Consider the following 20347-nt stretch of genomic DNA (forward strand, 5'->3'; position numbering starts at 1 on the left):
CTCTGTCTTGACAAGTTGTTGTAGTTATTATTTTTGATTGGCTCATCATTTAGTCTTTCTACTTAGGATAAGAGTAGTTTACATACCACAGTTAGTGTTATAATATTCTTCATTTTTCTGTGTACTTACTAGTGAGTTTTGTATCTTCAGGTGATTATTTATTGCTAATCAATGTCCTTTTCTTTCTGATTGATTTACTCCCTTTAGCATTTCTTGTAGAACAGATCTGGTATTGATGAAATCCCTCAACCGTTGTCTGGGAAAGTCTATTTCTCTTTGATATTTGAAGGATATTTTTGCCAAATATACTGTTACAGGGTAAAAGTTTGTTGTTGTTGTTGTTGTTGTTGTTTTTTCCTTCATCACTTTAAATATGTCATGCTACTCTCTCCTGGCCTGTAAGATTTCCTCTGAAAAGTCTGCTGCCAGATGTATCAGAGCTCCATTGTAATTTTTTTGTTTCTATTCTCTTGCTGCTTTTAGGATCCTTTCTTTATCCTTAACCTTTGGGAGTTTGATTATTAAGTGCCTTGAGGTAGTCTTCTTTGGGTGAAATCTGCTTGGTGTTCTATAACCCTCTTGTACTGGATGTTTATATCTTTTCCTGGGTTTGGAAAGTTCTCTATCATTATCTCTTTGAATAAACTTTCTACCCCTGTCTCTTTCTCTACCTCTTGTTTAAGGCCAACAACTCTTAAATTTGCCCTTCTGAGGCAATTTTTAGATCATGTCAGTGCATTTCATTGTTTTTCATCCTTTTCTTCTTTTGTCTCCTCTTTTTGTTTTCAAATAGCCTGTCTTTAAGCTCACTAATTATTTCTTCTGCTTGATCCATTTTGCTATTAAAGAACTCTGATGCATTCTTCAGTATGCCCATTGCATTTTTCAGCTCCAGAATTTCTGCATGATTCTTTTTAATTATTTAAATCTCTTTGTTAAATTTATCTGATAGAATCCTGAATTCCTTCTCTGTGTTGAATTTCTTTGAGTTTCCTCAATATAGCAATCTTTTTTATTTAAAAAATTTTAATTATATAGAAATGGAGGTTTCACTATGTTTACCAGGCTGGCCTCAAACTCCTGGGCTCAAGTGATGCTAACACTTCAGCCTCCCAAAGTGCTAAGATTATAGGCATGAGACCCCACACCTGGCCAGCACAACTATTTAATTCTCTGTCTGAAATATCACTATTTCTGTTTCTCCTCTCTGTTTTTCCAGGATTGGTCCCTAACACCTTATTTAGTTCATTTGGTGAGGTCATGTTTTCCTGGACGGTGTTTATGCTAGTAGATGTTCTATGGTATCTAGGCATTGAGGAGTTAGGTATTTACAGTAGCCTTCACTGTCTGGGCTTATTTGTAAACAATCCTTCTTGGGAAGACTTTCCAGGTATTTGAGAGGAGTTGGGTGTTGTGATCTAAGCTGTATGTACTTTAGGTGACACCTCAAGCCCAGTAACACTGTGGTTCTTGCAGACTTGTAGAAGTACCACCTTGATGGTCTTGGACAAGATATGGGAGAATCTTCTGGATTACCAGGCAGACTCTTGTCCTCTTCCCTTACTTTCTCCCAAACAAACAGAATCTCTCTCTGTTCTGAGCCACCTAAAGCTGCGGGTGGAGTGATACAAGGACCTCTGTGGCCACAACCACTATGACTGCACTGGGTGAGACCTGAAGGCAGCACAGCACTGGGTCTTGCCCAAGGCCTGCTGTAACCACACCTGGCTACTGCCTATGTTTGCTCAAGGTCCTGGAGATCTATAATCAGCAAGCGGCAAAGCCAGCCAGGCCTGTGTCCTTCCCTTTAGAGTGGTGAGGTCCCCCAAGCCCTGGATGGGTCCAGAGGTACTGTCCAGGCGTCAGGGACTGGAGTCAAAAACTTTAGAAGTCTACCTGGTAATCTATTATATTGCAGCTGAGCTGGCACTCAAGCCACAAGATGTAGTCCTTCCCACTCTTCCCTTCCCTTTCCACAGACAGAAGGACCTCATCCCATAGTCACCCCCACCCCAAACCACGGAGAGTACTGCCAGACTATTGCCCATGTTCCCTTAAGGCCCAAAGTCTCTTAAATCAGCTTGTGGTGAATGCTGCCTGGCCTGTGACTCACCCTTCAGGGCAGTGGGCTCCCCTCTGGCCCAGGGCAGGTCCAAAAATGCCAGCAAAGGGTCAAGTCCTAGATCAGGGACCCTGAGGGCCTGCTTGGTGCTCTACCCCTCTGTTACCATGCTGTCTCAGAGCTAAGCCAGCATGTCTCAGAGACTCATCCAAGGCCCTTGATGTAGTACTCTGGTATCACTACTGGTTGTTCAGGGTCCAAGGGCTCTTCAGTTAGCAGGTGACTGATGCTGCCAGGACTGGGTCTTTTCTTCAAGACAGCAGGTTCCCTTCTGACCCAGGGTGTGTCTAGAAATGTTCTCCAGGAGCGAGAGTCTGGAATGGGGGCCTCACAGCTCTGTCTGGTGCCCTATCCTGCTGTAGCTGCGCTGGTGTCTAAGATGCAAGACTGTCTCTCCTACTCTTTCCTCTCTTCTCTTCAAGCAGAGGAAGGAGTGTCTTTTGGAGCCCCGAGCTGAGCAGTATGGGATTAGGGGAGGGGTGATCCCACACTCCTTTGGCTGCCCCAGCTGATGTCTCAGTATGCACTCCAAGTCCACTGTCTCTGGGCCTAGTTCAGCATTAGGCCTCTCCTAAGAGTTGCAGACCTTATGGTCTAGACTGCCTTTCATGTTTACTTGGAGACTGCTGTAGCCTTCTGTGGTGAGGTTTGCAGTCACTCAGTTCAGACTGCTAGGATCAGTGATTCCCCTCTTGCTAGGCCTGATTTGAATGCTCCCTCCATTGGCAGGCATCGGCTGAGTTTGGTCCGGTTTTCCTTTTTGCTCTAACAGAACAGCCCTGATTTGAGTGCCTCAATTTGTGTGTTCTCCCTCCCCCCAGCTCCCAGAGATACTCTGCACCACCCTGCCGTAGCCAGGGGTGGGGTAGGGGTGGTGTCAGCAATTCAGGACTGTTTTTTTTAATCTCTTCAGTGCCTCTTTCAGTGATATGAAGTTAAAACCAGATACTATGAGTGCTCACCTGATTTTTAGTTCTCATGAAGGTGTTTTTTCTGTGTAGATAGTTATTAACTCAGTGCACTTGCGGGGATGGGTTGGGAGGGGCAATGATGGAAACTCTTACTCCGTCATCTTGCTTTTCCTCCTTTCTCCCTCTCTAAACAGACCAGAATGTGGCTCTGAACACTATCTCATTTTTTATTATATTAAATTAAAATGTGAAAGTTATGATTTATTACTTGTTAGGCCTCAATATGTTCTTTTTCCCATTCTCATTAGTTAATAAATATGCCAACCCTTAACTAAACTGATAGAAAATGTATCGAACTGCGTAATAGTTAAACTTAGTTGCTTTGATTTGCTTTGTTTTTTAGCTTTCTTTTATCCCTTTACATTTTTAATAAGGCATTTTGAGTAATGCAAAGGAATAAACGGAAGCTAAAAAAGGGCATTGAAATAATGAGCATTGAAATAATAATCCTCATATGAATTCAAGCAATGCATTCAAAGTTCAGTCCATGGCTTATGTATTGTCATGCCCTGGTCATCCGTCTAGTGAACCACACCTATGCACACTCTTAACAGTAACTGAGGTAGGCATTTAGTTCTTGAGCAAGAAAGAACACTTTAGCAAGTTAGGAAAGAAAGAAGCATTCTATTTCTACAAATGTATGCAACATTTGTTAACACAACAGCTATAACTACCATTTTAAAACATCTACTATGTGTCAGCACTATGCTAAGTGTAATATGGGTTATTTAAAATTCCTGCAACAGGCTGAGCACAGTGGCTCATGCTTGTAATCCCAGCACTTTGGGAGGCTGAGGCAGGTGGATCATCTGAGGTCAGGAGTTCAAGACCAGCTTGGCCAACATGGCAAAACCCTATCTCTACTAAAAATACAAAAATTAGCTGGGCGTGGTGGTGCACGCTTCTACTCCCAGCTAGTCGGGAGGCTAAGGCAGAAGCATCATTTGAACCTAGGAGGGTAGAGGTTGCAGTGAGCCAAAATTGTACCACTGCACTCCAGCCTGGGTGACAGAGTGAGAGTCTGTCTCGAAATAATAATAATAATAGTGATGATGATGATAATAATAAATAAAATAAAATTCCTGCAATAGCTTTGTAAAAATAGGTATTATTTTTCTAATTCCATAAATAAGAAAATTAAGCCTCTAAGAAGTTAATTAACTTGCTTAAAAGTTCACACAGCTAGAAAATGGCTAACAGAGCACATTCTCAGAATCCTGATATCAATGAGTAAACTTGGCTATTGATGAATAGATCTTATTAATGACTGTTATTTGATGTTAAGTCCATTTCAGCTTCCAAAGCACTATCACATATACTGTTTCTTCTCATTCGGTCTTCATAACAATTCTGTGAGTAGGTCACTGCAATCCCATTCCACAGATGAAGAAACTGAGGCCCCAAGTATTGCAACTATGAAAGCAAGTCAATTCTGGAGACATGTGTGAAAGCACTGTAACTAAAGACCAGTGTTCTATTTCTAAGGGGAAAATTAACTGCACTTCTTTCCAGAGAAGACTGACTCACCAGAAATGAGCCAAATCAAAATAAGCATAATAATTTCTTCAACCTGTGGGCCCAGTGAGAAGGGAGGAGAGGTCCCCAGCACAGAGGAGAGCAAGGATTACTTCTTTTACCAACCTGAGTCAGTGCACACTAAGGGCTGGTGTATGTGCACACGTGTGTGTACGTGCACACTGGTAGCCTGCAGGTGCCTGAGGATTGCTGAGGTCTTTTGCATCCCCCTGGGATAAGTAAAGGAAACTCTACCAGTGTGTAATAGCCAGGACCACAGTGTGTGCCTTGTTGCCTCAGACTGTGCTGGAGAGAGTCCCAGAGGGATCCTCCTCTTATGGGGCTGGCTTGACTCTTGCCAAGAACTGCCAGGCATTTAAGATACAGTCTTCACCTACACACATTCCCAGCAAACCCTTCAGATTGTAGCCCCCACAGCCTTCACACTTTCTCAACTCAAGCGTGGCATTGTGCCTACCTTCAAACTCTGCATTGTAACAAAATTGAAGCCTCTTTTTGGATTATAGGGCCTGCAGGCTACAGCTACTTTAGAGAACTGACTGGTGTCCAAATTGAGAAATATTTGTTAAAAGGGGGCTTTTGCCAGGATATTTTCTCTGGGGACCATTATCATAAATCTGAAGAAAGAAGCCACATCTGAAAAGCCCATAGCATTAAGGAGCCCATTGTACTCTTTCCTTTTGGGAATTACTGACTCTAGATAATCTCTTCGAATCTTTGGGTCATATTTGTTTCATTATTTAATATCACAACTCAATCACACAATAGAAAATATTCACAAATCTGCATTTATGTCAAGGGCTAAAATGGGTCCACAATAATGTAGCTTTGGGGTTGTGCTTAAAATAAAATAATAATCAAAGTTTACTATTTCTTTCCTAGCATCTGTCCCTACCCAATTACTCTACTCAATTATTTTTAGGAATTGGCTCCTGGCATTGGTTCTTGAAGCCAGAGGTATTGTCTGTGCTGTCTCTTGGAATCATTTTTCCACTTGACACACTCAGAGTTAGAGGAGTAGGCTGGATGGGTCTGTTGGAGTGTTATTGTTCATACAGCCTGTGTCAGCAAGGGCTGCAATCAGCTTGTTTGTCACATGTCTCCAAGCCTCACTCAGGCAGGCATGGGGATAAGAGCCACTAATCCAGCTACACAGAGAAAACTGGAGCCCTATGGGTGCTGAGCACCTTTTCTGTATCCTGTCCCCTGAACTAGAACTCTGGGTTTATATCACAAGTCATCTTTTACCTAAATACACTATTTTTCAAAAAAAAGAAGAAAGCGACCTTTGAAGGGTTAACATCAATGAATAGTTGGAAACTTGTTAAAAAATTTTTTCCCCTAACACATTTTAAAGTTTAGGAAAACCTAGAAATGCAATGCCTAAAAAAAGCCAGCTTCTGTCTATATTTCTAAATGATTTTTGCATCTTTAAAAAGATGTGTGTGCAATCTTCAGGGAGGAAGGGAAGGAATATATATGCCATTGCTGACTTCCTACTTCTAAAGATAGTACTTTAATATCTATAAATCAGACTCACTACTTTGGTATTATATATCAAAAGACATAGAGTTTCAAAATAATGCAATTCTGAGACCCTCCTCACCCTCCGCTTCTCACCTATCTTTATCTTTCCTAAAGTACAGGTACCTTCAGAATCCTGAAAGGGATTCAAACAATTCAACTTTTTTTTTTTCTGAGGCTAGATTAAAATTTACCTTAGCTTTATCTATATGTAGCAAGTAGAATTTGCTAAACAAAGAAGTAGTATAAACTCATATTTAGGATTGTTGCTCCATTTACTTAAGAAAGGGGTTTCATCACCTTTAAAGATATTGTAACATCATTTGAAGGCAAATAATGAGTGAACAAATTACAAAGTGTTTGTTCAGACAGGAAATATATTTTTAGGGCTTACCTGAAAGCACCGAAACTTCTTTTAAAATGGTACAGTTTCTCAGTAATTCACAGTAGGCTTCCCTCCATTTATTTCAAATGGATGAAATTTTATTGACCATGAAAATGGTATAATACTCAGAGGAGAATTCCCAATGAGGGTTGAGTCTTGGCTAACTAGTTGGGTTAGCCAGGCAGCATAGTGGAGGTGGATTTGGCATTGTGTTCTCATTCATTTACTATAAAAACGTGTTTGTGTATATGTGTTTTGGCATCTATCAGCACTATGCCACACACTAAAGATAACAGAGGATAAAATTTCACATTGCCTTGGCTTGGCCTCACAGAACTTACAGTCAAATGGGGAACAGAGGACTTATCATCCAGTAGGTGCTTTGACAAGGGAAGAGCAGGATTCTTTGGAAGCGTATGGATGGAGCCCCTCAAACAGATCTGGAGAAGTGACATCTAAGCTGAGACCTGGAGGAGCAGGAGGAGTTGGAGAAGGGAGATATACAGAGGAATTTTTTAGATTACAATGTAGGTGAAACCACAGAGGCAAAGGAGAGCATGGCCAGGGGATGTGAGACAGAGGAAAAGAAAGTTCCATAACTTGGAGCTTAGAGGGCAAAGGTGCTGGCTCTGGCAAGACAGGAAGCTCTACAGGTATAAAAATGCTGTAAAGCCTGACTTCTTAGAGGTATCCAACACAGTTCAACTCACCTTCTCTCTTGAAGTACCTTCTTTCCCTTTTAGGCTTCCATAACACCACAGTCTCTTTGTTTTCCTCCTACTTCATAGATTACTTCTCGGTCTCCTTTGATGTCTCATTTTACCTTGCTCAATCTCTAAATATTAGAGTTCCTCAAGACTTAGTCCTCTGCACTCTTCTCTGCTCTATTTACCTCCTACATACATTTACCGAGTGATTTCATCCAGTCATGTGACTTTAAATAGAATCTATGCCAATGACCTCCAAATCTCTATACCCTGCCTCTTCCTCCAAATCCAGATTTATGTCTATTTGCTTCCTTGACCACTCTCTTTAGCTGTTCAATAGGCAACTCAGACACAATACTCAATTAGTTAGAATGAGCTTGGCTGTAAGCAACAGAAATCTTCAACTCAAATGGCTTAAATAGTAAGGTCATTCTTACAGTGTTGTTCCTGGCCTAGGTAGTTCACAGGGATGGCATTGTAGGTGAGAAAAAATTTTTCTTCAAAACTCTTAAGTTTTGTTACTGGGGTGTGCAAATTAAACTGAAAAAAGGAAAATTAACAGGAGAAGAAGTTTATTTATGCATGTAATGCTCATACATGCAGGAATGCTCAGTGATGAGTTAGTCAAAGGGATGATTAGAATTTGGGGCTTATAAACCTAACTTAGTAGGAGAAAGGAAAGTGGGAGAAAAGGCTTCTATGGGAAGGACAAATAGGTATTTTAAAAGAAAGAAAAATGGGTTTTTGGGAGGACAAATCAGAGAGAAAGGTTTTGCTAATATTGTATCTACAGTCTGAGCCATCTTTCCATCTCCTTCAGGGTGATAAAACCTCCCTGTGGAAAGGATTTATGATAAGTTTACTCAAGGTCTCTCTCCTGGCATCAGATCCACCCCAATGAGGGAATTTATGGCAGCCTCATTTCCCAGATACAAATTTCTTCTTTTAGTCAGATAAGGGAAGTTCCGAGAAGGCTTCTTTCTGCATCTGTTGAATTTCAAGTGCATTTGAAATAAGGATAAAAATCCTTATGCCAAAGTCACATATTTTGAAGATGGCATATCCTGATCCCTTTCAGTGCTGCGTTCTTTTAGTTGAACAAAATTGTACAAAGGCATTTCAGTGTCATGAACTGGGTTTTGGGCTAATTCTGAAATTGTGAATCACTGAAGGGCCTAGATTAGTATGATTCTTCTTACCTCTGACCTAGCCTCCTTTTATAATTCTAATCACCATAGGAGTCAAATTAAAGTCGAGATATTTTTGACCTATTGTAGTACCTTTTATAGTATAGATAGTATATATTTTGATGTATTATAATGCCTACCATCTGCTAATTCTTGTGGTGAACTTCAGATCTGGGACATTGATTAATAGCATAAATAGTCCCCTTTAATGGCCTCCTGTATCCTTGCCTTTCCCCTGAAACTTTTTTGTTCCTGCCAAGTTTGACCTTGAACTCATCTATGAGACTTGCTTAGGCCAATGGAGTGTCAGCAAATGTGACACAACCAGAAGCTTTAAAAGTGATTGTTCATTAAGAACAAACCTAGACTAGCTTGCTAGAGGAGAGGGGACCACATGGGGCAGAGATGAGCTGTCCCAAATGGGGCCATTCTAGATGAGGTGGCCTCCAGACAGTTGCCCAGCTAACCACAAATGCATGAGCATGCCCAGCCAAGACCAGTTCAGTCTAGTCCAAGTCAGCAGAACTGCCTAGCTGATCTGTAGACTCGTCATAAATAATAAATAGTAGTTGACTTAAGTCACTAGCATTGGGGTGGATTGTTATGTAATAAAAGCTAACATACATGTGGAAAATTCCTAACTTTTTTGAATGGAAAGGATGCGAGAACACCTTCACGGAGGAGCTTGTAGGAGTAGGGTTACTTCAAACTATCTTTCAGGTGTGGAATTTTTTATTTCTTGGATTTCTCAAGATAGAAAATTTCTCAACTGAGCATGCTTCTCACAAAACACGCTGTCATACCTTGGCTGAGTAAGATGGTAACTCTGAGTTGGTTCTGCTAATAGGCCATCCTCCCTTGACATGCAAAATTGTATAATGGTAAGCTTCTCCTCTCTATGTGCAGAAGGTTGTGTTGCAACAGTGCTGGAAGAAGGCTGGTTACTGGACAGAGGCCCGTGGAAGCTGTTAAGAGGTAGCACAAGGCTGTCTCATGAGCGCAGGAGATGCGATCCCAAAGTAGGAACCATCACAGCCGTTTGTGGAATGGTCCCTGCGGAGATGAATTTCCAGCAAATTATTTGGCACTAGCTCTTTAAATCCTCTGAGGTCACGACAAACCTCTGGCCAGAGTTTCACACAATGACTGGTCACTTCTCTCAGGTCACAGTGATGCCCTTCATTTGCCAAAGGACTGCTACCAACTTCTAATTACCTGCTAATCTTTATCCTTCATTTCCTCCACTCAACGGATGCTATCAAACTTGCAGTTTAACATTCAGCTTGCTGTCCTTTGTTGTGCCCTTGCAGAAGGTCTGGCACCATCACTTAGACACTTCTTGACACACTTTTATGTCAGAAAGAAGCTGCAAGGAAAAAAAAACATGCATGACCACATGTGCTCAGTTCAGCTCTCATTGGTCAGTAGTGGCTGCTACACAGCATGGCTATGCTTGCTGACAGAAGCATCTGCTGGGCTGGCTCTCAGAGAATGAGAAGATATGATTGTTCCAAGTATGTATTGATAATAGAATACAATGTATCATTTAATAAGGTAAATACACTTGGTCTTGAACCTGCAGATATGGAGGGCCTTGAACTTCTGCAGATTTTGGTATCAGCACAGTGTCCTGGAACCAGTTCCCTGTGGATACCAAGGGAAGAATGTACTTCAAATTACAGTAAAGCTATAAAAATTGTAGCTTACTGATTAAGCACATAGACTTTAGAATCAGACAGGCCTGGGTGCAAATTAAGATTGATGATTTATTAGTGCTCTCGTTGTGAGCTTATTACTTAACCTCTCTATGCCACTGTGCAATGAAGACAGTAATTCCCACTTCCTAGGGATCTTGCAAGGATTAAATGAGACATAGCATGTAAAATGCCTAACACAGTACTTAATACCTAGTAGGCACTCAGTAATTATAGGTGATGATAATAATGATGATTACCTAAGATAATTTTCTCCCAAATATATTCTACCCAACAATAGTGTATTTGGAAATATTAATAGGTGTACTGTGAAATAAAGGTTTCAGAGGTCACAGAGAACATCAATATGTAGTGAAGAAACTAGTTGAGTTTTATTTAACACAGCTCTTCTCACATTGATTTGAAGACAGAACCTTTTTTTTTTTTTTTTCTTGGAACGCCTCTTGACATCTGTGAGACAGCACTGTCCTCCCAGACCCCTGTTTGGACAGTGCTGGCTCATGAAAATAATTTTCAGTTGTTTGACTTGAAAAATCCCTCACCAGAAAGCAAAATGAGAATTGAATATAAAGAAGCAGTACGTGTAAAAGCCTGGCCTTCGTGGGTATGGGAGCAATGTTGCAGTTGGCTTGCAGCCTCTCTGGAGTCTGGGAACACAGGAGATCGTCATCTCAGCCATCTGCTGTGAAGGGGCAGCGTGTGGTGCAGTGGGGCAGGCTTTTAACTTCTGAGTCAGAATTGGCTGTTCCATCTGCCAGCCTCACTTTGAAACAGAAGCCACTGAGGGCTTTTTCTCAGTGGCAGCTCAGTCCCCTGAAGACAAGCTCTGAACTCTGGACTGTCCTCACTAAGACCACCCAAGGCCAAAACTGAACTTTTCCTTCAGCCAGAAGTGGCCACACATGTTTTTTTATTTTTGTTTGTTTGAGTTTGTTTTGTAGGCAACCACATGAAGCACAGACCCAGGAGGCCTAAGCTGGCCTTGGTGTAGGAGAAGCTGGGGACAGGGATGTTTTTGAAGAAGAAAGTGACCACTTGTCAAAGAATTCGGGATTGATTCCTAACGCAGAGTGGCTCATCAGGAGACCCAGGTTCTATTGGTCACCCCTCTTGAATAACAGCTGGTTATTCAGGCTAGGGAAAGTGTTTTTGTTTTTTAAGGGAAAGTTTATAGAAAGTGAGAGAAGGTAGATATGAGATCCAAAAGACAAAGTAAAAAGTAATGTGTGTTCTTTAAGGTAAGTGTAGGTACTTTTTAAGCATAATATTGAATTAACATTTGGTGCAATAATGAATTTATATAATGTCAATATTGAATTGATGAAGGGAAATCTGCAAGCGAAGGAGACACCAAACTGCTTTTGTGATCGGAGAGTCTGTATATCTTGCTACTGAGAAAATGTTTAATCCCATGCTTCATAAATAGCTACATGGCACAGAGAAAGATGGAATACTTACCAATTCACTTATGAAGTGAGCAAAACTAAAACCATCGTATAACATTTTGACAAAAACCATCAAACAAACTCTCTGCCAGAACTATTAAAAACACAAAACTCTTCGGATGCAACTGACACTGACTTAGGAAGACAAATTTAAAATGAGCAGAAATACTTTGAAATTAAATTCTTAATACCTTACATTAAATTAAATAATTAAATTGAAATCTTAAAAACTATAATCAGAGCAAGTAAGGTTTACCATAGAAATGTAAGGAATGGTTTATTAATGGGAAATCTATAAAGAAAATATGTCATTTCAAAATGACAAAAGAAAAAAATTACATAATCATCTTAGCAGATGATACACATTTGTGATTAAAAAATATTGTAAAGTAGGAAAAGAGAGTACTTCCTTAACAGTACTTATACAAATAGTCACTGGAGACATACTGTAGTAGAGTGTTCACATTAGAACTGGAAATATGTTAAGAATATGTGACCTTCACTATTTAGTATTATTTAATAGTATTATCTTCACTTTTAAATATTTTCCTGGAAGTTGTAGCCATTGAAATAAGATAGGAAACAAACAAAAGATGGCGTGATAATTAATTTTAGGTGTCAGCTTGGCTGGGCTATGGTGCTGAGATGTTCGGTCAAACACCAGCGTAGATGTTGCTGTGAAAATATTTTTCAGATGTGAATTTAAATTAGTAGACTTTGAGGAAAACAGATTATCCTTCATAATGTGGGTGGGCTTCAGCCAATCAGGCCTTAGGAGAAAAGACCTAGTTCCCTTGAGCAAGAAGAAATTCTGCCTCCAGACTGCCTTTGGACTTGAGACTGTAACATCAGCTCCTCCCTGGGTCTCTAGCCTGCTGGCCTGTCCTGCATATGTTGAATTTTCCAGCTCCAGAATTATGTGAGCCAATTTCTTAAAATACAGTCTCTGTATACACACACATACACACACACACACACACACACACACACATACACACACACCCTATTAGTTCTGTTTTTCTCTGGAGAACTCTAATACAAATAGCAACAATAGCTAACACCTACTGAATGCTTTCTATGTGCCAGGCAATGTTTTGAGGGATATACATGTATGTATTAACTCATTTAATCCTCACAATAACCCTAAAAGGTAGTGCTGCTTTTGTCCTTATTAAAAACTAATTAGAATGAAATATTCTGAGGATTCGTAAGAGAATCTGGGCTAATTGAAGGAGAAGAACCCAAAGCCTCAAGTTCCTACCCCATGCCCTTTTACTTTTAGGCAACAACTCCAACTGTCTCATTCTGGGTAAGGTTTATCAGTACTCTGGGACCTTGCATTGATGATGAAATTAATCCTGTTATCCGGGTGGTAGTCAGTTGAATTGGACACAGGCTGGGAAGCAATCATATTCAGGAACTTCTGTAGAGATTGGACTTGTACTCTGATGATCCTATATTAGTTTCCTATTGCGTTTGTAACAAATTATGGTACCACAGACTTAGAGGCTTACCATTCTGGAGGTCAGATGTCCTAAAACTGAGGTGTCAGCAGGGCTGAGTTTTAGAGAAGAGTGTTTCCTTCCAGCTTCCAGAGGCCACCTATATTCCTTGGCCCATAGCCCTTTCTCCACCTTGAAAGTGAGTAGTAGGCCATCTGAAAATTTATCTGACCTCTGCTTTCATTTTCCATGACCTCTCTTTCTGATTCTGACCCTCTTCCCTCCCTATTATAAGAGCCATTATGATTACTTTGAACCCACCTGGATAATCCACAATAATCTGTCTTCTCAAGATCTATAACTCAATCACGTCTGCAAAGTTCCTTTTGCCAGGGAAGGTAATGTATTCACAGGTTTCAGGGATTAGCCTGTGACATCTTTGGAGGGGTCATTATTCTGTCTATCATACATACCAAGCATAGGTGAAAGACGCTAGCGTCTCTTTCCTATGGAGAAGTGTGCATGTAACGGATCAAAACCAAAAACGCTGCCTTCTCAAACTCATATCATTATCCCGAAAGGTATGTCAGCCTTCAGTGTTTTCCTGTTCCTGGTTTTCTGGGGGCAAACCTGCAGCACAACCCAGTTTTAGAAAACTGTATCACTGGACAGGAGAATTTTCTTACGACCCTGCCTTATACCTTTTCCATATATGCATAATGTAACAAAACTAGGAAGAAACATAAATCCATATCATTCTCATCTGGTTGCAGGGAAGTCGATGTCTAATACAGAAACAGAAGACAAATTCACAGTGGACAAGATCAATAGCTATGACCTACTTAAAAGTTCAAAACTCTGTAGAATTTTAAAAAAGAGAAAATTAAAAGACAAACAACAAAGTAGAAAGCTACTTACAAAATGTATAGCAAATGGTTAATATATTTAATCCATAAAGAGCAGTTATAAATTAATAAGAGGAAAACACTCCCAAGGCAGCATGGGCAAAAGGAACAGATAGGTCACAAAGGAAAATAAACAGATACGTCACAAAGGAAAATAAACAGATACGTCACAAAGGAAAATATCAAATGGCTTATATACACATGAAAATACTTAACCTCATAAGCAGAAAGGGAATGTAAACAAAAATAACCTGACAAATGTAAAAACACATAATGCCCAATGCTGGTGAAGATGTGGTGAAGCTTTCCAGACTCCTTCCTGATTGCTGGTAAGAGCAGGAATGGGTACAACATGTCTGGGGTCCCATTTGACAATATGTATTAAAAGCTTACACACCCTATGACCCAGAAATTTCACTTACAGTCATTTACTTGAAGGAAATCATCAGAGGACTATGCAAAAATTGGGCTGCAAGGATTTTCCACATAGTCTATATATTTAAAACATACATGTATATGTAAGAACAAAAGAAAGGAAATCATTTGAATGTCTGAAGGAAAGATTGGTTAACTTTATTATAATCAGCTGTAAAATAGAATATTATAAAGTGCTTCAAAATCAGAATTTTATCTGTTCAATCTTATGTATTACCTGATTGTGTATTTACTATTTTCTTTCACTAGAAAACAAGGGCAGGTACTCTTTCTTTAACTTCTGTGCTCTGGGGGACTTGAATGTATGGGATGATACAAACCATATTTTTCAAATAACAACATGTGGAACGTCTACAGTTTGAAAAGAAACAGTATCAAGGTAGAAAAATTGTGGCGAGTAAGATGCAAAAGAAAAAGGGATTAGAAGAAAACACGTCAAAATATTTATACTGATTATCTCTGGATGTTGAGATTGAAGATGATTTAATATTTTTTCACAGTAGGTTTTACAGTTCCCAAATTCACCATAATGACCATTAATTTCACAGTTTGAAAATATGTAATAGATAAATACAATTTTAAAAGAAGAGAAATAGTGCCTTCTGTCAAAATCACAACTTGTTCTCCTGACCTTTTAGTGGGGGCTACTCGAAGTGAGATGTGTGGACCAATGGAACCTTGGAACTTGTGTGAAATACAGAATCACAACCCACTACTAAGTCAGAATTTGAATTTTATCAAGATACCCAGGTAATTCATTTATACGTTAACATTTGAGAATGTTTTAGTATATTTGCAACTGATCATATCATAACTGTATTGAGTTATGCTATCTGTATTGCTAATTGCTATCAAGATGTAGTATTCAGCATTCTGTACAAATGAGTTAATACAATTTTAAATATCTTTGCGGCATTGAAATAACTTCCACACAATTTCAGTAAATTGCCTCATTATTTGAATGCAAATAATTCAGAAACACTAGGGTGAAATCTGCCCTGATATTTGCCTCTGCCCTAGCCCTTGCTGCTGGCTGTTTTAACCTCCGATTCAGTGGCTGTGAAGACATCCTACCCTCTTTCCCTCACCCCATTGCCTCCATTAACTCATCCTTGCGTTAACTACTAATGTTGCTTTTGTTCACCTGCTCGCCCACATGGATCTGTGTGCTCGTTCCATATAGTCAAATACACTGTCAATGCTGAGATTACTCAGAGATTTTAAAAACCTATTGATCACTTAGTATTAGGCAGACAACAGTTGCTTTTCAGAGCAAAAAAATTTTCCGAGATTTATTTATTTCAATTGTTGAACATTTGACAGATAATTATTTCATAGGACAGTCCGTGACCTTGAAGGCCTCTTAATAAAATGGCAAGGGTGAGGGGGATGGGAGGCAGGCAACGTGTAGAAATATCACACAGTGAGCAGATGGGATATGTGCCTTTGACAAAACACAAGAAGGGAGCAATCATAGTGCCCAGGGAAAGCCAGGAAGGATTTGGGGAGAAGTGAAATCCTTCTGTCACCTTCTAACTCCTACTCAGATGAAGTTACTGCCATAGCAGATACATCCGTAGGCTGTACACATATCACTGTTAATTGTCATCTTCCCTGGCAGACTGATAGTTCAATGATGGCACAGAGCACGTCTCTCAGGCTCACAAAGGGAGTGCTTAATCTATTTTCGTTAAATGAAGGGATCTGATCTGAATCTTAGAGAGTTGGACTTGGCCTTGAGTGGATGTTCCTTGGGGCAGAGGACGTAGCCTGCACCACGGCAAGAAGAATAGAACACCACAGCGTGCTTTGACTGGCGTCAGCATACCATCTCCAAACTGCCTGTCAGCGGATCAGGGAGACATTTCCATTTTGAAAAAGGCTTGTCTACCAAACTGGGGGTTACAGAGAATAAAACCTTTTGGCCAGCTACCGGTGACAGATTTAAAGTTAAACCACCAGTCACAGGCACATCTCAGAATACGGTTCCTTCTTTCAAAGGAAGGGCTGTGATTATGCTAAGCCTGTCCAGGAATCCCCAGCCTGTGCTTTATTTGTGGCTGCCCCCTTCAAAGCAGAGTGCAAACGTGCTTGGAATGAGCAGACAGGCAGGCATAGCTTTGCAGCCTGGGTACCTAGAGCTTCTAGAAAAGGAAGCAGAGTTGGAGGGCTGCCAAGACAGTAAGCTGTCTGCAGCATGACCAGGAAGAGGAGAAGCTAGGCTTTTTTGTCTCCAGTGCCTCCTCATCATTTTCTCAATATCCTGTGGCATTTGAACAGGCCGCTGGTGGTTTTCGGCAGGGTGATGTGCATGGTGACATTTGTATTAGTAGCTTCCTGATGACTGCCTTTTGTTTACCAAACCATAACAAAAGGGGGAGTTACTCCAGAAAATTGAAAGTCTATGTGTACCAAGGGCAAAAACCCCATCAAATTTGGGACGTGTGTCCTTTGGCTGCTGGAAAGGGGCCTGTAACATAGCCCTTGCTCACCCACTTGTCCTATGCTTGGGGCACTGTGCAGGTTTGGCTGGCAGAGGGGCTCTCCCTGTCAGTAAATACTGTGCTATAGGACACAGAAGCTGGAGGTGAGCCGGCCAAAGGGATGCCTGGAGGATCCTGAAATGCTGGTTTTAGAAACCTGCTTCCTAGTGAAGGTAGCCACTCCCTGGGGCTGTGTCACTCTGCCCTGCAGCCCTTGAGGCGTTGCCAGGCATGCACTCCATGTCACCCAAGAGAAATCACACCTTCAGGTTCAGTAGAGGCCACTGCCCCAGCAGAAGGATGTGGAAAGAACATTTGAGATGTGACATTCTGCACTGAACTCGATATGACCTTGCATAGCTGTTTGCTTCAGTCCCAAACCAGCTTCCTTTAACCTCTAGTGAAAATGTTTCCCACATGTGTCAAAGAAGACTTATCAGCAAAGTCTGATGGGACTAGGATGTATAGGAACCAAGGTAGGGAGGAGGAACTTTCTCACTGATTCTTCACCCAGAGCAGAAACTACCTTTTCTCATTTCTCTTTAGTATGCTGGGGTGGTTTGACTCTTCAAATATTTTTGGAGCTTGGCTCCAAAAATGCCGTCCCTGACCACAGGGAGCTGAATACAAAGGCTCCCTCTTAGAGAACATGTTTTATGTGCTCCTGAACGCTTTCACATATCCGTAGTCCCCATGGAAAGACACAGCCCATCTTGTGAGCTGCCTGAGGTCCATGCTAGGTTCCTTTGATGCATGCAGACATGAAGGAAGCTAACAAGGGTCTGCCCTGCAAGGGACCCACGACTCCGGACTCTGGGGCCTACTGCAGCACCATGGACCCTTGTCTTCACCCCTTCATCACAGGCCTGCAATGGTACTGTGTCTGGTGGAGGAATAGACAGCCTAGTGGGGCAAATTTACTTTCTTCTACCTCTGAGACTTGTATCTTTTTGTGAGACCTTTAGTGCAGTATCTTTCTTGGTTTAGTCTAAATATAGTTTTCAGTAGGCAGGAGAGTAATGCTTAGAAAGTATATAACTTGCTGATGTCAGGGGGAGAGAGATCTAATTTCTATTATATCAGAGTTCCCCAACCCTGGGCCATAGACCTGTACTGGTCCGTGGTCTGTTAGGAACCTGGCCATACAGCAGGAAGTGAGCAGCAGGTGAGCGAGCATTACTGCCTGAGCTCCACCTCCTGTCAGATCAGCAGTGGCATTAGATTCTCACAGCCATGCAAACCCTATTGTGAACTGTGCATATGAGGAATCTAGGTTGCACGCTCCTTATGAGAATCTAATAAGGCCTGATGATCTGAGGTGGAACAGTTTCACCCCAAAACCTCCCTGATCTGTGGAAAAACTGTCTCCCATGAAACCAGTCCCTGGTGCCAAAAAAGATCAGGGCCCACTGTATCATGCCATATAATTCAGCTTTTATATGACTCATATTTGTTTATTCAACTCATTGTCCTATTTCTCATCTGCGTACTGCCTAAAGTAGTTAATCTTCAAGTCTACAATAGCTGCCTTGTTGGCAATTCTGCCAACATATTCCTCGAAGAATCCTATATTCACGAGCCTCCTGTGGAAGACATCAAGGCTCTGAGGAGAGCTCCAGACAAAGGAAATGTCTGCATTCTAGGAAGAGCATACTTTGAGAGGGGCTACTTTTCCTAATTTGCACAAAAGCCCCCAGTGGGTTAATGATGTCTGTGGCAAAAACAGAACTCTGGCAGGTTATTTAGATACATTATCCCTTTTTTTCTCAGCATGGAGTTTTGGGAGGGCCATTCTCTCCCCAACCCTTTGCCACTTTTAGCTATTAAAATATTGTAAGCATTCCAGGCCGGCATGGTGGCTCATGCCTGTAATCCCAGCACTTTGGGAGACTGAGGCAGGAGGATCACCTGAGGCCAGGAGTTTGAGACCAGCCTGGCCAACATGGCCAGGTCTCTACTAAAAATACAAAAAATTAGCCAGGTGTGGTGGCAGGTGCCTGTCATTCCAGCAACTCTGAAGGCTGAGGCAGGAGAATAGCTTGAACCCAGGAGGCAGAGGTATATATATGTACATATATGTACTTATATTAATACTTCTATATATGTACTAGTATATATATATAAGAAATATTCCAAACAGTTTTGAAAAAATTCAGTAATTCTACCTATTCTTGTGTATTCTATAATTCCTATTCATATATAATTTATAAATCATATCAGAATATGCTCTCAATTTTCTATGCTACCCTTTTTGCTGAAACTTATGCCATAAACACTTCACATTTCTAGTGGTTTCTGTTTTTCATAAGAATTGTGATTGTGCTTCCTCTGAGGAAGTGCATGACAACTCGTTTAATTATTCCTGTATTCCTGCACTTTTGATGTTGCTTGTGGTATTTTGCCTTCATAGATAGCACCTCCGCGAGCATCTCTGTGTCCACAGCTGCTGCTTCTCTTGTACAGTTGGCCCTTGAACAACACGGATTTGAACTGCACAGGTCCACTTATTTGTGAATTTTCTTCAGTTTCCAGCACCCCAGACAGCAAAACCAACCCCTCCTGTTCCTCTTCCTCCTTAGCCTACTCAATCTGAAGAAGACAGGGATGAAAACCTTTATGATGATCCACTTCTCCTTAATGAATAGTAAATACATTTTCTTTCTTATTACTTTCTTAACAGCATTTCCTTACTAGCTTACTGTATTGTAATGATGCAATATATAATACTCATAGCATATAAAATACATACTAATTAACTGTTTATATTATTGGTAAGGCTTCCAATCAACAGTGTGCTATCAGTAGTTAAGTTTTTGAGGGGTCAAGAGTTATACATTGGGGAGATGGCCAAGATGGTGGACTAGAAGCAGCTAGTGTGCCCTGCTCTCATGGAGAGAAATAGAAAGGGCAAATTAATGCTCCTGTATATGCATTGGGATTCATCAAGAAAACAACTTAACCCATGGTGAATGGAGAAGAGTGAGGCAGGACAATTGCCCACCTAGGAGTGATGTGGAGCCAGGGAAATCTCCCCTGCCCAGGGAAGCAGTGAGTGACCCCAGGGACCCCTGCTTCTCCCATGGATCTTTTCAATCCTCAGGTCACTCCACCAGGGCCTTCAGTCTGATACAGAGAGCTATGTAGAGTCTTGTCAGAGAAACTACTCAGGCACACTCAAAGCTCCAGGGGTTTTATATACTCAGGCTTCCCAGCATAAGCAGCTGCAACTCTGGCAAAGTGGGAGGTTAGACCCCTATATATATCCCTAGGAAAGAGGCTGAATCCAGGGTGCTGAGCAGTGACAGTGTGCAGGCCCTGCTTCCACAGATCCTGCTTCCACAGCACCTCACATGATGAGACCCACTGGCTTGGAACTCCAGCCAGCCACAAGTAGCAATGTTACACCTCCCCAAGATGGAATATCCAGAGGGAGGGGTGGGGCGCCATCTTTTCTGTTTCACAATTTTAACCATTGATACCTTTGGGCTCT

The 20347-nt window shown here is 41.1% G+C and overlaps 1 long non-coding RNA gene across 1 annotated transcript in view; it reads left to right on the forward strand.

The window, feature by feature from the left end:
- LOC135966264 (uncharacterized) overlaps positions 1-19539 on the forward strand; it is a 46829-nt gene extending 27290 nt beyond the window's left edge. Inside the window, exons 3-4 of the long non-coding RNA XR_010579489.1 lie at positions 15013-15124; positions 19268-19539. This is a non-coding gene — a long non-coding RNA (uncharacterized lncRNA). The remainder of the gene's footprint in view (positions 1-15012; positions 15125-19267) is intronic.
- The last annotated feature ends 808 nt before the right edge of the window (positions 19540-20347 follow it).

Source organism: Macaca fascicularis, chromosome 11 (assembly GCF_037993035.2).
Source record: "Macaca fascicularis isolate 582-1 chromosome 11, T2T-MFA8v1.1".
NCBI lineage: Eukaryota > Metazoa > Chordata > Mammalia > Primates > Cercopithecidae > Macaca > Macaca fascicularis.